The sequence below is a fragment of the Budorcas taxicolor genome, chromosome 1 (assembly GCF_023091745.1).
Source record: "Budorcas taxicolor isolate Tak-1 chromosome 1, Takin1.1, whole genome shotgun sequence".
In the NCBI taxonomy this organism is placed as follows: Eukaryota; Metazoa; Chordata; class Mammalia; order Artiodactyla; family Bovidae; genus Budorcas; species Budorcas taxicolor.
Window position 1 is genome coordinate 74,925,944 of NC_068910.1, and position 19,651 is coordinate 74,945,594.

Below are 19,651 nucleotides of genomic sequence, written 5' to 3' on the forward strand. Positions count from 1 at the left end.
TCCTTACCGGTAAATGACGGATTTGGGCATCTTAGATTAAACACAGAGCACATAAGCATGGGATATGCATCTTTTATTTTTCCCTGTTGATTTATTGTATCATTTATTTGGTGGATGAAAATGTATTTGAGGCAAAAGATAAGATTGTTTTCAGCTTTTCTTAATGGCTCCTGGACTCTTGATTTCATGCAAAGGAATTAATTGAATTTGAATGAGTTCAATGCAGAAACATAGCTGTTTATGCAAAAGTACCCCCACCATCATCAAGGGCTTTTGTTGTTGTGTTTTTCTTGGCTTTTCTGCAGGTTAATGACAACTCCTATGTAAGAATAAGATGAATCAAACTTAAGTCTCTGGGAAATATTCATGTAGTTATTTCTCACACCTTTTAAAGAAATGAAGATATGCAGTCAATCAAATTCTCTCTAGAAATTTGACTTTACAAAACGTTTTTCAATATTTTAATTTAAATATAAATATTTTACAAAATATGTTTTTTGTATAGTTGTGATATCAGTGTTGGAATTACCATATTACACTGTGAGGAGATCTTCCATTTGTACTAATATTCTATAACTGGGAAGGAGAAAATTATATCATCTAGAAGCAAAGCATGAAAAACAGTCCTAATGTGGTACTATGTTAATTAACCAACTGCCTGAATGATTCAAAAATGGTAGGATAGTCTTATCAAGTGCTCAGATTCCAAGAAAACCCACATGAGAAGCGGGCAGCAGAGGATGAGCTGGTTAGATAGCGTCACTGACTTCATGGACATACATTTGGGCAAACTCCAGGAGAAGGAAATGGCAACCCACTCCACTATTCTTGGCTGGAAAATTCCGTGACAGAGGAGCCTGGCAGGCTACAGTCCATGGAGTCACAAGGGTCAGACACGACTGAGCGAGCAAGCCACTACCACCACGGGGAGATAGTGAAGGCCAAGGGGGACTGGCGTGCTGCAGTCCATGGGCTCCCGAAGAATCAGACATGTCTTAGCAACCGAAAAGCACCAACAAATAGTGGATTGTTCATTTGCATATGAGAACTGTTATTGAAATATCTTTTGTACTAACCTGGTGTACAGTTGAGTTTTCAGTACATCCGCCCTGTCTTGCCAAAGAGATGACCTTCTGTATATAGATTTTACGTTAGGTATTTTCTAGACTGAGCATGCAGGCAAGGCTTTGTATAAATAGCCAAGTCCTTGGTTAGGAAAATTTTAAAGCTAAGGCTTTGAAATATCCAGACAGTTTGAACACCAATCAAAAATGAAACATCCAGAAATCATGTAATAGCGTGAATGGGAAGGGTGTCAAGCCAAGAGGGGGAACCGACCTTATGCATCTTTTGACTAGGAGAAAGGCAGATATGCCTACCTGCCTTGTGGAAAGGTGACCTTGAGTAAACACTACATTAAACTGTTAAGTGGGTAACCTGGAACTTTATATAATGTAAATCCAGTGACCTGTTAGCCTGATTGCATTATTAGAAAGCCTGCTTTGGGCCAGAAAATAGAAAATCACATACTTTTCTAGATGATTCCAATACCCAGCTATTCTTACCAAAAATCGAGTCTTTCATCAGCGTTTTCCAAAACCCACAACATTTCCAGGTTAAAACAACTGAGACCTTCAGTATAATTTTCCTTTGATCTACTTTTTAATCATCTTTACAATTTTGAATGAAAGACAGAAGCTGTAGTGTTTGGAATGAGAGATACCCTGAAATTACTGCTCTATTTGAAAGCCTTAATCATATATAATTTCCTCGTTTATAAATGTTAAATCTCAAATGAGAGATTTGCCTTCTTCAAACATGTTTTATGTGCCTTTTCTGTGCAACAAGGCCTTCCTTTGAAAAGCTTGTTCAGACTTAGTTTTGATTCAAAGCCTGAGCTTTTGCATGCCTGGAATTCTTGCTCTTCAAAATATTTGCTCCCTGGAGAGGTCAGCTGAAGATGCAGTTGTCATGTGACTATGGACCATTGACCCGGAAGATGTTTAGGTAACAGAATGAGCTTTGGCAGAGTTCCACTGCTTTCTAGTTGAAGGGAGCCAGGAAAGGAGGGCAGGGCTGGCTGTGTTCAGATGGGAAGAACTTGCTAAAAAATGTTTGAAACCTGAATGTACCTTCTTTTGATGCTTTGCCTTATTCCTTAGGAACATTTTAAACTGCAGCATTCCTAAGTGGGCTGTAGCGTGTAGTGATGCATATTTAAGTGATCTTGCATCTAAACAAATGCATTCACCCTCTGCTTGGTGAGTAGAATCTGAATGATGCCTGTACTCTGTTAGAAAGGGACAGACGTTTTCATTACAAAATTCAGTCAAGCAGAAAAGTAGCAAAGTGAGCAGAAATTTTCATTTACATCCATGATTGAAATTGCAGTGATAAAAGAAAATCGCTAGGTTCAAGAATAGCCTTGTTCTCATTCTGTTATATGACACGGAGGATTTGGTCAATACGGAAATAGTTTTTTGATACTTACATTATTGAGGAAGGTGCTGATGGATAGTTTTAAATTGTACGAATCTTTTAACTGACCTTAGTTACCCCCACCCAGCATTTTTATAGTATCTTTAAACAGACTCCAGTACCCCCTTAGTATCAAGTCCATTATTGATTTGTTAAAATGTGGGCTTTATGTTCCATTACCGTAGAGATCCACAGTAATTTCTTTGCCTTTACTTGTGAGCACCAGCAGGTGTGGGGCTTCCCAAGTGACGCAGCAGTAAAGAACCCACCTGCCACGCAGGAGACGTGAGTTTGATCCCTGGGTCAGGAAGATCCCCTGGAGGAGGGCATGGCAACCCACTCCATTATTCTTGCCTGGAGAATCCCATGGACAGAGGAGCCTGGCAGGTTACAGTCCAGGGGGTCACAAAGAGCCAGACATGACTGAGCATCTAAAAAACAACAACAAATCAGCAGATGAAACAGAACTCAGGTAACTAGGGCCAAACCTAGACACCACCATCATAAGAGACTGGATTAGAGAGTGGGATCAGGATTTTCCAATTTCTCTGCTAAATAGTTTATGATGTACCTTTTGGTATATATATATATATATATATTAGCTTTAATGCAGTAATTTGCTGCCCCAAGCCCTCTTCCTTGGAAGTCCAGAAATTCACTTCTTGTTCTCTCAGGAGCAGTGAGCCCTGGCAAACTGATTTACAGTAATGAAGCTAAGCCTTATTTACAAATCTAAGTGGCAGTTCCTAAGTCCACAGTCGAATGGTAGCTGCGGGAGAGAGTCTTATTTAGCCAGATCCATCCCCAATGAAGAGACCATGTCATTTTTGAAGGATGATTCAGAACTGGGTGATTTCTAAAACATATTTTTATTGAAGAACTTGATGAATCATGTATACTTTTTTTTTTTTTTTTAAATTCTGTGAGATATTGTGTCCCTCCCCTAGGTCGTGATTTGAGTACAATGACAGAACTCCAGTCCTTTCTGCTATGCTTGAACAAAGCCCTGGGAATTTAGAGCAGTGTTCTCATGCCAATGAAAGGTTGTGCTAATTCCAAATACCGCATCCTAGATACTTCCTGGCTAGCTCTTTTGTTAAATGCTGTGATATCTTTTTTCTGCCTCATTCTCTCCTTATCTACTTCCTCTTGTCCCAAATAGTTTTGCATCTTTTTAGGATATAATTTTTGTTTCTGGAAAGTTTTGAATTAGAACATCCCTGAAATACAGGGCAAGATGTATTCCTCTGATTCTTAGGAGACAGGAGACACCCCCACTGTCACCTAAAACTAGACATTTCAGGTCTAGGGTAGACACAGGAGAACCCAGAAGGTACTTAATATGCTCCCAAGGGGCACAGTGTGGTAGTTGGGTGTCAAGGGGTCTCCCAGATAGAAGAGGTTTGGGCTGGAACAGCCTAGTTGGCATGGAGAACACATGGAGTGGTAGCTGGTTGTAAGCACTGATGATGAATAGTGTCAAGGGTACTAGGACAGACCAGCAGGAAAATGGAATGAAGCCAGTGAAACTCCTCTGCTAACCTTAGGGAGTGATGAAGAACCCAGGGCATGGGGTCATGATGAGCAGATGCATAGGTGGAAAGGAGAGGGGAGAGCTAGAACAATGTTTTTTATACTCAGGAAATGGTTTACTGGAATTCTGAATTTCAGAACATTTTTACGTGTGACATGATCTGAGATCCATCTTCAGGAATATGGATAATTGGAGTGGAGTAGAGAGGTACAGCCCTTGGGGCTAGAGACATGAATCAGTGGTAAATATGTGGGGACAAAATAGAAGCAGAGTATAATGGGAAAGGGGACCTGGGTTCTACAACCAACTTGTCAGCGAGCATCACCCTTTGGAGCTCCCTCAATATGCTGAATGTGATGTGATGCACAGTCTTAGAGATCCCCTGAGCCTTCATTAGAAAGTAGTATTGGACTTCCCTGGTGGTTCGGCGGTTAAGAATCCGACTCCCAACACAGGGGACACAAGTTCAACCCCTGATCCAAGAAGATTTCACATGCTGTTGGGCAGCTAAGCCTGTGTGCCCCAACTACAGAGGGCATCACCCTGCAGAGCTCACTAGCTGCAGCTCCTGAGGCGTGAATGCCCCAGGGTCTGTGCTCTGAAACAGGAGAAGCCATCACCGTGAGAAGCCCGCGCACCTCAACTAGAGAGTAGTCCCTGCTCACTGCGACTAGAGAACCCCGCACACAGCAAGGAAGACCCAGGACAGCCACAGATAAATGAAAAAATGTTTTAAAAGAAGAAAGAAAGGAGTAGAACAGGAGCCGAGGAGGTGTCAGTGGTGGGAAAGAACCCGAATGAAGGTGACGTGGTGAAGAGTAATGGCTACCCTGAGAGTTGCCTTCTCTCCCCGTCCCGGCTCTCCCAGATCAACAAAGTAGATGAAGCCGCCCAGGGTGACAGGTGAGTGATAGGGTGAGAGAGGGTGGAGAGTCATCTCCAGACTACAAAGCCAAGAGATCCTGGGAAAAACCAAAAGAAGGCGTGATCGTCAATGATGAGATTGAACAGGAAGTGTACCATGAGAACTTCAAAAAGTGTGCAAAGATGAAAAAAACTATGAAAGGCAGGAAGCTGGAAGGCCTGAGCACCTTTTCAAATGTTAAGAAAGTCTCTTAGTTGAGGAAAAACACTGCCTTGAACATTGTGCTTCCCGAGGATTCAGAAGACTGTTGAGTTGGGAGAGTTGGGAGAGAAAGTTGATGAAACAGGTGAGGTAGGGCGTCCCCTTGAAGAAGTTGGCCCCCAGGGTCCTCTGACATCTTCCAAAGAAAGGATGAGAAAGGCCTTATCCAGCCTGATCAGGATCGGCAGGGTACCACCTAAGAGCTACAGTGAAGCCGTGGTGAATGTGAGCACATCTCTAGGGTTTACAAGGTGAAAGGACAGGGTGACTGTGAGATCCCTTACAGCAGGCCACAAAGGGAACGTGTCACGGCCAAGCAGGAAAGATTGGAGTCCAAGAGAGCCTCTTAGAAGTCAAAGGAATGTGACCGTGAGAGATCAAAAACCATGGTACCTCACAAAGTACCAGATTCAAGGAAGATGCTCTAATACCCGCAGAACTAGAGGAAACAAATTGCTGAGTCCCAGCTGTAAAGAAGAGCTAGATATTGTATCATCACAACAGCTCAGAATCTGTGCTCTCTCTCTCTCTCTCTCTCTCTCTCTCTTGATTTGAACTACTAAAGTTATTTATTATACCAACAAACAAGTTATGAAAATGTGATATTCGAAAGCCTTTGGAATCATGGGGCTTCCCTGATGGCTCAGACAGTGAAGAATCTGCCTGCCATGCTGGAGAACCAGATTCGATCCCTGAGTCAGGAAGATCCCCTGGAGAAGCAAATGGCTACTCACTCCATCATTCTTGCCTGGAGAATTCCATGGACAGAGGAGCCTGGCGGGCAACCGTCCATGGGGTTTCAAAGAGTAGGACACAACTGAGCAACTAACAGTTTTCGCTTTCGCCTTTGAAACCATAAGTTGTAAAACAGCAAATGAATTGTATGTGGAAAAAAAATAGTTGAATGGTGGTCTCTTCCCTTATATTGCTTCCACATAAGAGAGATTTTGGCCCAATAAGGAATTGCTTATTGTTCTTTGTACAGTATTGTACAGTTCCAGGAGCTGATGGTCAGTTGGTATTGTATTGGATTCTAATCTAATACAGTTGCTGAAAGCAATGTTCTCCGTGTGGGTGTCCAGCAAAGGAATGGAACTGGCAACTGAAAGGTCGCCATGGAGAGGTGTGGAAGCTGTTGAATGCTTGGACATGACTGATAAATATGAGAAAGCCCAAGCAGAAAGCTGAGGACAGAATCTTCCTTTGTAATCAGTTGTTCAGAGAGGAGTCGATGAGAGGGACAGAATGACTAGCTTCAGACAGAGAGTGGGAGGACACGTATTGCCTGAGAAGACATAACTTAAGGAAGAAAATGATATAGCAGAGGACAGACAGCTGATCTGAGGGCTGAAAAAGAGACTCATGAATTTATTGCTACTGACCTTGAAAAAAGAATTATTGGAGATCGTTGAAGTGAGGCCACATGGTGATGAGCCAGGAAGAAGGGCAAGTCAGAGGCTTCATAATGATAGTCCATAACTTTGTTGAGAAGTTTATCTGTGAAAATGCCTCTTCCTGTTTTGATTACAGCCTGCCTCACACATAGGTTTCTGAGTAAGGTGTGTGGACAAAACACACTGTATGTTTTTACTTCTCTGTATAATTTAAGGTTTTGGTGATCACCGGTGGTTCTCTTGTGTCCTCAAGCATCAGCCCAGTTGGTATTTTGTTGTCAATTATGTGGGTTTTTAAAAGCTCCGTGATATAACCCCCATCAATTGCATCTTTAAAACCCATCAGTTATGGAATTTTTTAGAAAGTCAGAAAGAAAGAGACGTGTTAGGAGGAAGCCGCCAGTGAGGATACTTGCATTTTCAAGAGATGAAATAGAGAATTGAACAGGATATCTCTTCAGTATGCGCCTTTCACATCATCTCTCAAAAATATAGAAGACTGAACGAGGCTAATGATGAGTAGATATGAAGGAAACCTTATTTAAATTTCTGCATTTGAATTAATTGCATGATCATGAGTACAAATTATAATATGAGAAGTGCAAAAAGAGAAATAAGAGAAGAAGCGATGTTTGCTGGTAAACAGAGTTAACCACAGTAACAAATTTAATATCCCTGAGAAGGAAATGGCAACCCACTCCAGTACTCTTGCCTAGAAAATCCCATGGACGGAGGAGCCTGGTGCAGGCTACTGTTCATGGGGTCGCAAAGAGTCGGACACGACTGAGCGACTTCACTTTCACTTCACTTTCAGTGATTAAATATATGATATTGTGATGGCATATAGAACTGTGCATATAGTCTTCCCAGTATATTCAGTCTTATGTTTATTTCTGCTTAGACCTGTTTCTTTGGAGTGAGTTTCCCCTATAACCTCAGCTTGTCCCCATTCCACTCATCATTCCTTGAAAGGTAGCCTTGATTTCAAAAACTTGATGCTAAGCTAGTGCAATGGTGACCACTAGCCACCTGTGGCTATAGAGTGCTTGAGATATTCTAGTTCAAAGTCGTGTGTGCTGTAAGCGGAATACCCATCAAATATCAAAGAGTTAGTCTTGCTTGGTAGCAGGGTTGGTGGTGAATGTAGACTGTCTTAGTATTAACTTTTTATACTGATTACATTGTTGAAATGATAGAAACTGCGCTATACTGGGTTAAAGAAATTGAGAGAACAGAAGTCTGAGCTGAGAGAATGCACAGGAATCCATCTCTGACATGGGGATTGGGGGAGAGGGGACTGAAGACTTGCTTAATGGGTATAAAGTTTCAGTTTTGCAACAAGAAAACAGTTATGGAAACTAGTTTCACAATAATGTTAATCTACTTAATGTAGCTGAACTGTACACTTAAAAAATGGTTACAATGGTAAATTGTATGTTATGTGTATTTTGCCTCCATTAAAAAGAAAAAGCTATTCTAAAAAGGGTTCTATAATGCAATAACCTGTGACTTAAAAAAAAACAAACCTTAATAAGATTAGTAATAATGGATTCTGTTAAGTAGACCTATGCTACCTGAAGGAATAGCTGAATCCAGTCACTTGGGAACTTGTTATAAAAACAGAATCAGCCCCACCTGGACTTGTCCAATCAGAAACTGCATTTTAACAAGATCCCCAGGTGATTCAAGGGCATGTTAAAGCTTGAGAAACCCTGCTCCAAATCATCTCTCAAAGTGTGGTCCATGAACTGCCTGAATCTGAATCCCTCTGGGGAAGTGTGTTTTCACATGCATCCCAAGCACAGGGATCCAGTCCAGGTCTTGGGGCCAGAAGGGGATGGATCTGCAGTCTAATCAGGCATCCCAGGTGACTCTGAAGCAGCTTAGAGTTTGGGAACCCCCCTGACCTGGAAAGATTATTTTCATAACTGTATCTTTGATGTTGGGGTAATTATAAATATGAGTAATAAGATCCATTATTACTAAAATCAAGAATATGAGTAATAACTCCATAAAAAAGAGGCAACAGAGCAAAACACATAATTAATCTTCAGTGGTTTGGTGAGAAAGGCATGATTCAGAATCTATGGAATATTGTAATTCTTTGCTGAAATAGTGAGCATTCCATAGTCAAGGTCCAAAGTTGAAGCTGATTCTCTTTTTAACTAGGCAGAGACCCCATGAGGCTTCAGATTTCTAATTTGTAAATGTGAATTGAATTTGATCAGTGACTTTTACATTTCTAAGACAAGATTAAACTTGGAAAGCAAAGAACTTCCTTTATAGGGACTTCTCTGGGGGTCCCAGTGGTTAAGACTTCACCTTCCAGTGCAGGAGCTGCAAGGTCCATCCCTGGTCAGGGAGCTAAGCTCTCATATGCCTCTCGGTCAAAAAGCCCGAAACATAAAATGAAGCTATATTATAACAAATTCAGTAAAGACTTTAAAAATGGTCAAAAAAAATTTTTAAGCATTTCCTTTATAATTGATAAATGTGTGATTACTCAGAAACTCTGAAAGTTTTTACAAGAATTTAAATGCCACCCATGCACAAATTATTGAAACAGAAAATTTGCTAGGAAAATCTAAAAGTAAGCTTTGTCTCGTTATTTTAGATGTCATAGAAGAGAAGCCCGTGTTAGTAAAGATCTTTTATTTTCATACAAAATAATATATTCCATAAAATTTCTTTTGCCTTCATTGCACTAAATCACTAATTAAGATGTTACAGTCAAAGATTTTTCATATAATTTGTGTTCTATTAAAAGTAATGTCTAAAGAATTAAAATATTAAGATACAATTTTATTAACATATATGCAGTTTGAATTTATTTTTTTATCCTCTTTTAAAATTAGTTTATTTTTTTATTGAAGGACAATTTTGTTACAGAATTTTGTTGTTTCCCATCAAACCTCCAGCATGAATCAGCCATAGGTATACATGTATCCCCTCCCTTTTGAACCTCCCTCCCATCTCCCTCCTGACCCCACCCCTCTAGGTTGATACAGAGCTCCTTTGACTTATCTGAGCCATACAGCAAATACCCCTGGCTTACGTATGGTAATGTAAGTTTCCATGTGACTCTTTCCATGCATCTCACCCTCTCCTGCCCTCTCCCATGTCCATACGTCTGTTCTCTGTGTCTGTTTCTCCACTGCTGCCCTGTAAATACATTCTTCAGTACCATTTTTCTAGATTCCACATATATATGTTAGAATACAACATTTATCTTTATTTTTCTCTCACTTCACTCTCTATAATAGGGTCTAGGTTCATCCACTTCATCAGAACTGACTCAAATGTGTTCCTTTTTATGGCTAATATTGCATTGTATATATATATTACAACTTCTTTATTCATCTGTCTATGGACATCTAGGTTGCTTCTATGTTCTAGTTATTGTAAATAGTGCTGTAATGAACAATGGTATACATGTGTTTTTTTCAATTTTGGTTTTCTCAGGGTATATGCCTAGGAGTGGGATTGCTGGGTCATATGGTGGTTTTATTCCTAGTTTTTTAAGGAAACTCCATACTGTCTTCCATAGTGGCTGTATCAATTTACATTCCCAGCAACAGTGCAAAAGCATACCCTTTTCTCCACACCCTCTCCAGTATATGAAAATGAAGCTTAAAATTGAAAAAGTTAAAATTATCTTATATTTTCAAAAATATTTTTTCTTTAGCAGAAAGGAAAATGGTAGTTGCCGGGGGCTGGGGAGAGGAAAAAGCAGGAGTGTCATTCAATGAATATAGAGATTCAGTTTTGCAAGGTGAAAAATTTTTAGAGACTTTTCCTACTATAAGACATATATATAAACCTAGCAGTTTAGCCACTAAGTCATAACTGACTCTTTGCAACCCCATGACTGTAGCCCGCCGAAGCTCCCCTGTCCATGAGATTCTCCAGGCAAGAATACTGGAGTGGGTTGCCATTTCCTTCTCCAAGTAAACGTCTTTTTAACACAAGTTCTTTTCAGTTGACAGTAATTTCACAGTTGTTGAAAGTCAGAATCTTGACATGGAAGTGAATAGGTATGTCTTATCAAAATCTGATGTGGACCTTCAAATTTTTTTTAAGTAGGCATTACTCTAAGTTTTAGATTTAATAAATTTTAATTTTAATGTTAATTAGATTTAATGAGATTTATATTCATTTGTATTATTTTATTAGATTTAATAAATTTTAATATTGTTTAATGTTAATAAAAATAGAGAGGACATTCCAGGGGATTGCCATATATGCCCCCACCCAGTCTGCCCTAATTGGGTTGGCCAAAAAGTTCATTCAGTTTTTCATAAAAGCATACAAAAACCTGAACAAACTTTTTGGCCAATCCAGTATTAATATCAAGTGGTACATTTCTTACAGTTAATGAACCAATTCTGATCCATTATTATTAATACAGTCTGTCCTTTTAGTCATCCTTCATTTATGTCCTTCAGTTCAGTTCAGTTGCTAATTCGTGTCCGACTCTTTGCGACCCCGTGAATTGCAGCACGCCAGGCCTCCCTGTCCATCACCAGCTCCCGGAGTTCACTCAAACTCATATCCATCAAGTTGGTGATGCCATCCAGCCATCTCATCCTCTATTGTCCCCTTCTCCTCCTGCCCTCAATCTTTCCTAGCATCAGGGTCTTTTCCAATGAGTCAGCTCTTCGCATGAGGTAGCCAAAGTATTGGAGTTTCAGCTTCAGCATCAGTCCTTCCAATGAACATCCAGGACTGATCTCCTTTAGAATGGACTGGTTGGACCTCCTTGCAGTCCAAGGGACTCTCAAGAGTCTTCTCCAACACCACAGTTCAAAAGCATCAATTCTTCGGCTCTCAGCTTTCTTTATAGTCCAACTCTCACATCCGTACATGACTACTGGAAAAATCATAGCTTTGACTAGATGGAACTTTGTTGGCAAAGTAATGTCTCTGCTTTTTAATATGCTGTCTAGGTTGGTCATAACTTTTTTTTCCAAGGAGCAAGTGTTTTTAAATTCATGTCCTTAGTTTTTACCTAAAATTCTTTCTCTGTTCTAAGATCCCATGCAGCACACCACGTGAAATTTTCTTGCCATATCTAATCAGCACTCCATGACAGTCTCTCATACTTTCCTCACTGTTGACCTTGGCAAGTTTGAGGAGTAGTGGTCAGGCGTTTTTTTAGGATGCTCCTGGTAGAATTTTCTTATGCTTCGCCTGGAGTTATGGGTTTCTGGGAGAAAGACCACAGAAATAGATTGCCTTTTTCATCATGTCATATCAAGAGCCCCTGTGATCAACACGATCTGTCACTATTTCTGTTGACTTTGATCATATGGCTGGGATAGTGGTTGTCAGGTTTCTCCACTATAAACCTACTCTTTCCCCCTCATCGTGTACTGAACTCTTCAGAAGAAAGTCACTAGGCATAGCCCACAAGTAAGGAATAGAAAATTTTGCTTAACCTCCTGAGGGTGTAGATGATTTTTAATTCTACACAGGTTTGCCTTTTACCACCCATTTTATTTATTCAGTTTTAGTAACTCATAGACATTTTATATTTTGTGTTATAATGTAATACTACTTTATTAATTATATATATATATACACACATACACACACGTAATTGCTCAAGTTGTTCCAATTTTGGCCTTTGGGAGCTCATTCATTTGGCTCCTGTGCTTAATTTGAAATACCGTCTTTTATTGTCTTCTCCACAAGATGCTCCAGACTCATATGTTCTAGGTCCCAGTCCTAGAATCCTCTATTTTTCCAAGGGACTCTAGTTCCTCTTATTGAAGAATAATATTAAAAATAGAGACCTGGGCACTGGGTGTGCTTATTGCTACTAGAACATCTACTTTTAGGTGCCTCTCAGAGTGAGGCATTATATTTGTGTAGTGTCCAGCTTGTATGAATATTTCTGTAGCTAGCTATCTGTATGTATATTAAGCTAAATATGCATTCATCCTTATGGCTCCAACTCTGATCTGTTACTTCATGGATCTTTCTGGCTCCTCCCCTGGCTTATCTGCAAACTTCACTGACAGGGGCAAGCCTGGTCCTACCATCCACCTTCTATTTACACAGTTCTTCAGTTTTACACTGGCTGAGCAGTACCAGAATTAATTCATGCCTTTGTGAGGTTTTGAAAAAGCTGCACAATAGCTAACAAATGTTTATTTTGTTCCTGTCTTTTTCACCTGTGTCCTCTGCAGTCTTTTCATCAGCTTGCATGCTCAGTTACTCAGTCGTGTCTGACTGTTTGTGATCCCATGGACTGTGTAGGATTTTCCAGGCAAGAATACTGGGGTGGGTTCCATTTCCTCCTCCAGGGGATCTTCCTGGCCCAGGGATCAAACCTGCCTCTCCTGTGTCTCTTATATTGGCAGGCTGATTGTTTACTATTGTGCCTCCTGGGAAGCTTTCCTGATTATAAGACTATTGTTATTCAGAACCTGGGTCAAACACCGTTTCTCTCTTACACTCAACCTGCCATTTGTGTATGTGAGCCAGACCTGGCTCCATTCATTTGAAAAGTCAGAGATAGAGTTTAGGAGAAACTTGTAGCTTTCACTTCTTTGGCCTTTTGCTTATCTTATCTGAGGCTTTGCCAATTTTCAGGAATCCCATTGCTAGAATTCTCCCTCACCCTTTCACTCTTTAGAGACAAGGAAGGGAGGTTACACCTTGGGCAGAAATCCAAAGACCTGAAAGGTTTCTAGCCAACACCAGTTTAGTCTTCGTGAATTCATAGAAAAACAATATATTCATTTGAAATGTCTGGCTTGAAGACCATACATGTGGTTCTGGAAACTTTCATTCAGTCTGTTCAGTCCCACTCCTACTCAAAAATTTAGGAGACTCGGTTTTGAGAAATTCTGCTCTTTGCTCTAACACCCTTCCCCACCTTTTCTCCATGTCCTTTTGGTTTTAGTTGTAGTACTTTTACTCTCTATCGTCTTCCTGGAATCATCTGTCTTTTGTAAAGGAACATAAAGAAACAAAAATACATTCCTGTCTTCAAATTTCATATTGTGGGAGACTCTGTATTTGCCTGATTGATATTCTGTCCTAATTCCTCCTTTCAAAAAGAATTCCAGATTTTCCTCACTCATGGAGACAATGCTCTTGACCAAAATTATTGTTTGCAAATTCCCTCTCAGTTCAATGTGGCCAGATGACATAGCTCTGGCGGATGGGATGTGGATACTGGGTGGATGTTCCTCCCAGGGAAACAACAAAGCTTTAACAGGGGGGGAAAAAAAAAAATAGAAAACCTTTATCCCTTGACCTGTTCCTGCCTGGAACTTGAATATGAACTCTTAATATCCTGTGGCTATTTCGTGATCACAAAGCATGTTGAGAAAAGCCAACTCACAAAGGATGGCAGTGCAGAACAGAAAGATGTTGTTGAGTCAGTCAGTCATCTCCAACTCTTTTGCAGCCCGGTGGACTGTAGCCCGCTAGGCTTCTCTGTCCATGAAATTTTCCAGCCAAGAATACTGGAGTGGGTTGCCATGTCCTCCAGGGGATCTTCCTAACCCAGGGATAGAACCTATGTCTCCTGCATTGGAGGTGGATTCTTCATTGGAGGTGGATTCTTCATCACTGAGCCACCAGGGAATCCCTAGTGCAGAAATATAGGAATAACCTAGTCTCTGAGAGCATCATGGAACATCTGCAGCAGCTTCAGCCTTAATGTGAGACTCGTGGGAGAGAGAATTCTGTCATGACTTTATGCTCTATTTGTCATGCATTCTCTTTTGTGTTTACCATGCGTTCCATTCTGTGCAGTGGAATGCGTTTTTAACTGCTTATATGACTTGCTAGCTACTTTAAGCCTGGTTTTATTGTTCCATTGACCACATTGTAGATCACAACATAATTTTATAGTCTAAAAGTGAATCCACTTTTATAAAAGCCAAAGAGAATTGGCCAAGTAACCCAGTTTAACCAGACTTGAAAAAACAGTGAGTTGAGTAACCACACTTGGATTGGAGTCCAGAGGTCCAGAGTTTCAGGCCAGTTGCACTGCCAACTGGCTCTGTGGGCAAGCCACTTGACCCGGGTTCTTTTCCTCTCATCTGCAAAATGAGGTAATTTGAATAAGACAGTCCTCTCAAAGACCACCTAAGAGCCAGTGGATCATGCCTGCAGAGTCCCAAATGAATTCGGTGCTGTTGTTTACCTTGCCAAGACTTTTTGGCAAAGAAGCCAAGCAGAGATCTTGTTCCTTAGCTGTGAAAATTCCTTTTCAACTGGAGTGTGTGTAATATAAATTGTGAATGTTTAAAACAAGAAACCAGGTTGTGTGATTACCAGTAAATATGCACAGTTGTATATTGAATTTAACTAATGGGATTGTTTTTGTTGTTTAGTCACTGATTCCTGTCTGACTCTTTGCAACTCTATGAACTGTAGCCCACCAGGCTCCTCTGTGCATGGGATTTCCCAGGCAGTAACACTGGAATGGGCTGCCATTTCCTTCTCCAGGGAATCTTCCCGACCCAAGGATCAAACCATGTCTCCTGCGTTAGCAGTTGAATTCTTCACTTCTTAGCAACCAGGGGAAACTACTAGGATTGAATGATGCCAAATTCCTAAAATTCAACATTAGCAGAAAGATGATTTCTCATTAGAATACTTAATTTATTGTGGTCTCTTTCACTTGGATTCTGTTCATTTTTTTTAACCTGAGGATCAAACCAAATAAACAAATTTTGTTTTAAAATTAAAAGTACTATGTATTAAACAGATGGGTTTCCATGGTGAGTCAGTGGTAAAAGAATCTGCCTGCCAGTGCAGGAGACCCAATTCAATCCCTGGTTCAGGAAATGATCCCTGGAGAAGGAAATGTCTATCCACTCCAGTATTCTTGCCTGGGAAATGCCATGGACAGAGGAGCCTTGCAGGCTACAGTCCCTCAGTTCAGTTCAGTTCAGTCACTCAGTAGTGTCTGACTCTTTGCAACCCCATGAACCACAGCACGCCAGGCCTCCCTGTCCATCACCAACTGCTGGAGTCCACCCAAACCCATGTCCATTATGTCAGTGATGCCATCCAACCATCTCATCCTCTGTCGTCCCCTTCTCCTCCTGCCCTCAATCTTTCCTAGCATCAGGGTCTTTTCAAATTAGTCAGCTCTTTGCATCAGGTGGCCAAACTATTGGAGTTTCAGCTTCAACATCAGACCTTCCAGTGAACACCCAGGACTGATCTCCTTTAGGATGGACTGGTTGGATCTCCTTGCAGTCCAGGGGACTCTCAAGAGTCTTCTCCAACACCACAGTTCAAAAGCATCAATTCTTCTGTGCTCGGCTTTCTTTATAGTCCCAACTCTCACATCCATACATGACTACTGGAAAAACCATAGCCTTGACTAGATGGACCTTTGTTGACAAAGTAATGTCTCTGCTTTTTAATATGCTGTCTAGGTTGGTTATAACTTTCCTCCCAAGGAGTAAGCGTCTTTTAATTTCATGGCTGCAATCACCATCTGCATTGATTTTGGAGCCCAGAAAAATAGTCAGCCACTGTTTCCACTGTTTCCCCATCTATCTGCCATGAAGTGATGGGACTGGATGCCATGATCTTAGTTTTCTGAATGTTGAGCTTTAAGCCAACTTTTTCAGTCTCTTCTTTCACTTTCATCAAGAGGCTCTTTAGTTCTTCTTCACTTTCTGCCGTAGGGTCACAAAAAGTCAGATATGGCTTATCGACTGAACAGTAACAAATAAATGGGTAGCTGTTGTATAAAACAGGGAACTCAGCTTAGTGCTCTGTGATGACCTAGAGGTGTGGGACGGGGTAGGGGGCAGCAGGGAGCAGTAGGAGGAAGACTCACGAGGGAGGGGATATATGTATACATAGAGCTAATGCACATTGTTATGCAGTAGAAAGTAACACAGCATTATAAAGTGATTATTCTCCAATTTAAAAACATATATAAATAAAGTGTAAAAGATAAAAATAAAAGTGTGCATGGTTCTATGTGGAAACTACAGGAATATACTATCAAATTTTTTTTTTTTAATTAAAAAGCTATTTTTAGAGCAATTTTACGTTCTCAGCAAAACTGAGTGGCCACTACAGGCCACTATAAGTTTCCACATATCCCCTGTTGCATCGTAGTTGTTGCTGTTTTCTTTTTTTTTGTATCATAGATTTTTAAGAATAATGTTTTTAGAATTAAAAAGAGAGAAAAGGTAAACCGTATTTAACTAAACCAGATTCCGAGAAAGGATTTGTTATATTTTTACCACTTCTCTTTCATTCCTTATTAAAGAAATTTTAACAGATTTGTGTGGTTCAATTGCTTTAACATTTCCAATGTGTAACATTCTAGTATGTGCCATCAGTTTTGAAAGTAATATAAACAAGATTGTAAAATCCAGGCTTTGATGAATTTTATTTTAATATTAGAGTACAATGAGTTTTCTATTTTGCCAGTAGTCCCGAGGGCCTATTAAATAGCCCGTATTAATCCTTTAAAAAAGCAGTCTCATTTGAGGGACATATATTTCTTGACTATGTGCAATATTAGAAACCTAAGGGCATCTTCACACAGTGAAATGAAATGCCATTTTCCAAATAAAAAATATAAATCATATATCCTTTTATTAAATTAATCATACATGTCCTTTTGATGAACACTAGATTTTAATATCTTCCAGTGACTTTGACTTTGCATTAAAATCTACTCCTTAGTAGATTGGCCTCAGGTCAAGTAAAAAAGGGCAGTTTGTCGTTCGGCAGCTGTTATCCAGTTTATGCCACAAAAACTATTTCAGTAGAAAATTGAGAGTATCCAATATCTTCTCCTGATTGTCTCATGAACTGATTTAATAGCTTTGGTCCAGGCATTGAATCTTCCCAGTTAACTACTTGTAAAAAAATAAAAAAATATTGCTTAGTATTTCTGATGTTTGCAAATATGTGTGTGTGTGTGTGTGTGTGTGTGTGTTAGTTGCTCAGTTCAGTTCAGTTCAGTCAGTCAGTTGTAACTGACTCTTTGCTACCCCATGAACTGCAGCACTCCAGGCCTCCCTGTCTGTCACCAACTCCCAGAGTCCACCCAAACCCATGTCCATTGAGTTGGTCAGTCATGTCCAATTCTTTGCAACCCCATGGACTATAACCTGCAAGCCTCCTCTGTCCATGGGATTTTCCAGGCAAGAATACTGGAGTTGGATAGCCATTCCCTTCTCCAGGGGATCTCCCCAACCCAGGGACTGAACCTGGTCTCTTGCATTGCAGGCAAATTCTTTATCACCTGAGCCACCAGGGAAGCCCAGATATGTTTGGTAGTATGGCTTGACAGTTCAGAGCTGGCAAATCAGTCAGGCATCTTCAGGCCACTGTCAATTCTGGCCTCCTGTGGCCTTGAAAATAGGATGCTTCTGGTATAAAGTATTCTTGCTGTGTTTGATTGCCTGCCCTGAGAAACCATGAAGAGTCCACTTCGAGAAAGATGTGTTGGTTTTTGATGAGGTTATTTTTGTTTTCCATTCTCCGAACTCATCTCTTTTTTTTTTGGTCTGTTTTATTTGTTGTTTTGTTTTATAGTATTCTATGTAAAAGCAAAAGAAAAATATGACATCATTTGCATTATTACGTCATTTGTTTCCTTATAATTTATATCTTGATGTTTGTCTCTGGGGCTTGGTTATAGCCTTCTCAAGGTGGGTGGCATTACATGTGTTTTTGGGAAAGTGTTAGTCACTCCCTTGTGTCCCACTCTAGAGATCCATCACACAGCTGTTGTGGAGCTGAATTGCAGTGATGCACGTGGAAAGCCAGCCATTCCATGGACTCAAAAGTTTCCTTCCTCACCAAGTACCACCCACATGAAGCCCTTGGAGGCACCATGTCTCATAATTCTTGCATTCTCTGTGACCCACAATGCAATGCTGTGGACACCATCAATTGTTTCAGAGATCTGAGGAATGATAAGGCTCTTTATCCCCTGTGATTTGCTTAGACTTTTACCTAAGTATTATTTATTAAAATAAATACTTAAATTTCATGAGGCATCATGCATGTTTGAACTAGAGACAGACTAAAATTTAAATGCATGTTTAGAAAGATAGTTTTAAGGAATACTTTTGTTTAAAGGGTTTGAAAAGTTGCTTTTTCTCCCCCTTCTTAGAACCTTTATCTCGTTATGTATCATTTCATAAAATTTCATGTAACATACTATGAAAGTAAAAAAATGGTTCTTGTCTTTGCTGATGTGTGGACAGCTTGTATTCCTTGCTCGTTTGTAGTTGTTGGTTTTAATCTGTTCTTGCATGTCTTGCGTGAAGGATCATGGTACTTTACTAGGTGGTCTCCTTGATTACTCATCATCTTATGACAGTAGTCCATCTTTCACTTGATTAGAGAGTTTATCTGGGAATCAAGCATGTCATTACTGTTTAAAATGTCCTGTGGCCTGTGTTACATCCAAAATGATTTAAAACCTTAGACTCTAAAACTAGAGTCCCCCATATTTCTCCAGTCTTTTATTTATTTCTGGACATTTTCCCCACCTACCTTATGTTCCAGCTGTAGTGGACTTCTGCCTCTTCTACAGATATGCTTTGTCTTTTTTTCTTTCTTTGCACAGAAGGTTTCCTTTTGCCATGTATCCATTCATCCATCCACCCATACATCCAGTATGGTCATGTTTGCTAGAACTAGACCATGGATTAGGAGTAGAATGTTAAACCAGATAGATACTGTCTTAACATTGCATTCATTCCTACACGGCCCATTCCTGTTCATCCATTTAGACTCATTTCTACTGTTATTTCTACTTTGAGATCATTCCCAGTATCCCCAAGAAGATGTGTTCACTATGTTGATCCATCACTTTATCTCTATTATAGCATTTAATTTCTTCATTCATCAAGACATTTATTGCCTACTGTGTGCAGAATCTATACTGAAATTGGGGATACTGTAGTGAACAAAACAAATAAAAATTAAGCCCGCAGCTTACACATTATGTTGTAATTATCCAACTTAAAGTACTTATGAGAATGTGAATTCTTATAGGACTTCAGATAATATCTTTATACCTGAACCAGCAGTACTAAAATAATTTGCATGATATACAATTAAAAAAAAAAACTATAGCAAAAGTCTAAGGAACAGTTTTCA

At 40.0% G+C, this 19,651-nt stretch overlaps 1 protein-coding gene across 5 annotated transcripts in view; it reads left to right on the plus strand.

The window, feature by feature from the left end:
* APP (amyloid beta precursor protein) overlaps nt 1–19,651 on the plus strand; it is a 312,932-nt gene that overhangs the window by 110,275 nt on the left and 183,006 nt on the right. The gene's annotated exons all lie outside the window — the stretch shown is intronic.